Source organism: Priapulus caudatus, unplaced genomic scaffold (assembly GCF_000485595.1).
Source record: "Priapulus caudatus unplaced genomic scaffold, Priapulus_caudatus-5.0.1 Scaffold2464, whole genome shotgun sequence".
In the NCBI taxonomy this organism is placed as follows: Eukaryota; Metazoa; Priapulida; class Priapulimorpha; order Priapulimorphida; family Priapulidae; genus Priapulus; species Priapulus caudatus.
The window spans coordinates 22,070-25,846 of record NW_014579525.1 but is presented as its reverse complement, the minus strand read 5'-3'; positions in this window follow the sequence as shown (position 1 = coordinate 25,846).

Here is a 3,777-nt window from a genome sequence, read left to right as displayed (position 1 = left end):
GAAATCGCTCGCCGCTCCCGTGTATTTTTTTCGCTGGTCCGCAGTCTGAGTTTTAAAATTAATTATATTAACAATAACGCATGTGCTTATTTTTAAGATTCATGCAGTTGCACGTCTGCAAAATTTTCTTTGCACATTAGCTGAAAAAATACAGTAATTCCGCGAGGCCGTGCTCCGGAACGAACTAGTTAGTATGGCATAATTTTCAGGGAGGCACACGGACTCATGCATATGTCAAATCAGGGAGTCCGACAGTAAATCAGGGAGTATTTGACTCCGGACTCCCTTTAATTTCGCACCCTGCACACACACAAGTGTCACTTGCTCGCAAATCGCTAGGCATCTTTTATCAATGCGTGGTTAGTTATGGGCGTGCGTGCGGGCAGCAGCAGCAGCAGCAGCAGCAGCAGCAGCAGTGTCGCACGTTTGTTTGAGAGAACCATTGTTTAGCCAAACTATCAATCAGTCGCATTGTGAAAGGCGTGCGTGTGTTGCGTGTGCAAACGCCTTTCGTTGACGATGCCTGATATAAGTATGCAAGTATGTTAGCTAGCCTATTGGGGCGTTTATTGCACTGGCGTACGTAACGGTGCGTTTCTAAGACGTATAGACTCATATACGTAGTAGGGCAGATGGGGTCGTTGTCGTATCAGGTACTACAGATATGTACCCGAGGTAGTTTTAGGTTGTTTAGTATTATGTTTATATTTTTATATGAGGTATGTTTAGGGTTAGGGTTAGGGTTAGGGTTAGGGTTAGGGCTAGGGTTAGGGTTAGGGTTAAGGTTAGGGTACACTTCTGTAGTACAAGTCTGGTACACTTTGTGTATACATATATGTACCTCGGGTACATATCTGTAGTACCTGATACGACAACGACCCCTTGAGCCGTAGTAGTAGTACGTAAACTCGGTAGCATATACCTGGGTTCTTTCATCGAAGAGTAATAAGAGAGGAGGGGGAGGAGGGGGAGGAGGGCTCTAGAGTGGACACTCTACGGCTCCGTACTCAGATAGGCCTACGTTCGCTGGCTGGCTCAGAGAGAAGAAGATTTCCGCATTTTATTTTGCGCTATCGATGTTGGTTGCGTTGCCTCGAGTAAATAGTAATGTTTGATTAGTGAGTGTGGCGATGGAGGATGGGATGGGGGGATGAGGCAATGCACACACAAATCGTGACTGACTCCCTCCTCTTACTCCTCCTGTTCTTCTTCTTCCTCCTCCTTCTCCTCATCGTTCTGCTCCTCCTCCTCCTCCTTTTTTTATTATTTTTTTGCTTCTTGTTCTTATTCTTCTTCTTCTTCTTCCTCGTCCTCATCCTCTCTCTCTGCCTCCTCCCTTCCTCCCTCCTTCCCCTCTCCTCCTCCTCCTCCTCCTCCTCCTCCTCTTCCTCTCCTCCTCCTTCTCTCCTTCTCATCCTCTCATCCTCCTCCTTCTCCTCCTTCTCCTCCTTCTCCTCCTTTTCCTCTTCATTTCCTCATCCTCCTCCTCCTCCCCCCTCCTCCTCCTTCTCCTCCTCTTCCTCTTCCTTCCCCTCCTCCTTTCCCTCTTCCTCCTCTTTCTCTTCTTCTTCGCCACCTCCCGCTTCCCCTCCCTCCTCCGAGAGTGTTTTTTAATTGGAGGGGTTATCTCAAGCGCTCGCATTTGGCGACGTTGATGGTGGCGACAGGGGATCTCGCGAGATCTGGTTCTTCGCACGTCGGCAGGTCAATCGACCTCTGTCTGTCGACAAGGATAGAGGAGGAGAGGAGAGAGAGGCATGTGAAGGAAGAGAAGGCGGTGGAGGAAAGGAAGAAGGGAGAGGAGGGAGGTGGAGGAAGGGAGGGAGGTAGGTGGAGGAACGAAGGATGGGTGGAAGCAGGTAGGGAGAGGGAGGGAGGGGGGAGAAAAGCAGGAAGGAGAGTGAGAAGGGAGGAAGGAGGAAGGAAGAGGGAGGAGAAAGGGAGTGGTGGAAGAAGGAAGAGAGGAAGGAAGGAGAAAGATAGGGAAGAGAGGAAGGCACGAGAAAACGGGAGGGAGGAAAGGAGGAAAGGAAAGAAGGGGGAAGAAAAGCGTTAACGCGAGAAGAGAGAGGAGAGAAAAAATCATATCAACGAATCAAAACTCGCTCCCCTACCCCCAACCACCCCCATTTCGGAGGGGATGATTCGACGGGTTCGGATGCCAAAAAAATCATTACGCCACTGAGAGCAGATGTCGCAGGTCTCGCAAAATTAATATTCGAACGCACGCTGCTCATGAGGGGGTGTGTTTGTATGAAAGGTGGGGGGGGGATTAAGTTATATACAGCTCATTGCCGATGCGTTTTTATGGGACCAGTGCGCATGAGCTATAGACGTGCTGAACTGTTCCGCATAGGAACACACGCGAGCGATAGAATCGGTGAGGCGTTCTCCCTCCCCCCTCCCCTCCCCATCTCGCGCAGACGCACAGTCTCTCTCTCTCTTTCTTTCTTTCTTTCTCCTCTCGCTCTCTTTTTCTCCTCTGTCTGTCTCGCTTTTGCTCGCCCTCTCTCTCCTCTCTCTCCCTGACGCTCTCTCTCTCTCTCTCTCTCTCTCCTCCTCTCTCTCTCTCTCTCTCTCCCTCTCTCTCTCTTCTTTTCTCTCTCTTTCTCTCCCTCTCTCTCCCTCTCTTCTCTCTCTCTCTCTCTCTCTCTCTCTCTCTCTCTATATATATATATATATATATATATATTGCTCTTCTGTGTGTATGAGTGTATTGATGTGCGCGCGTTCGTGTTTTTGTGCGCGTTCGTGCGTTAGTGCGTTAGTACGTTGGTGTTTCCTTTCCTCCTAAGCCGTTATGTAATATTGTAAGCAATCATGACTTCACATCTAATGACTGCCGGATAAATTAAGCGAGTCAAAATGTGAATTTCATTAATTAGTGTAGCATGTAATGAGGACAAATTCGCCGTAAACACAATACACGCAGCACGAGACTATTCTAACAAAATCCGAAATTTTCTTTCACTCGCTCTACCAAAGAAATCATGTTAAATTATCTACGAGGCCACCGTCGCTAGCTAGTATTTCGAAAACCCGACTGGGAATTTTTTGTCGATGTTCAGTAAATTATTTGGTCAGGTGCAGGCTAGGAGAGATATTCGCATATATGCGAGCGTGTCATGAGCTATGGATGCACTTGCATTCCACGGACTTGTACATTTCGCTTTTCGTTTTGTAGGTAATTGCCGCTATTCAAAATTTGTTGTGTTTAGTCAGTATTAGAGGTGTACACCGCCCCCTGTGTCCTTGCCGCCTTACTCGCACCACAGCTCTAACCTATAGGGGCCCGTTGTCAGAAACAGCATCACTCTTAACATTAGTACCTAACATAAATGTTTTCTCTTGGACCGTTGGTTGGCAGAAACATCGTAAAGTTACGAGTAATCATAGCAAATACGTTCGCACCTTAATGAAATAAAACATTGTGAACGGTCTAAAAGAGAAAGATTAATGTGTAAGACTTAATAAAGTAATAGTTTTGTTTCTGATAATGGGACCCGGGTTTACCGCAATACCACGGTCCTAGGTTGTCCCGAAATATCACTAGTAGCTCACGGAAACATGAGTGTTCTAAATCTATCAACTTTTAAAGATGTTGATGTGATGACACGTAGTCACGTGTCACGTGATTCACGTAGTCACTTATGAACTATTTTAAGAATATTTCTCTGACAACATCCGCCCCGCCAACGTTTCACACATAATTCACACTCCACATCCCACCTACACACACACACACACAAACACACACACACACACACACACACACAC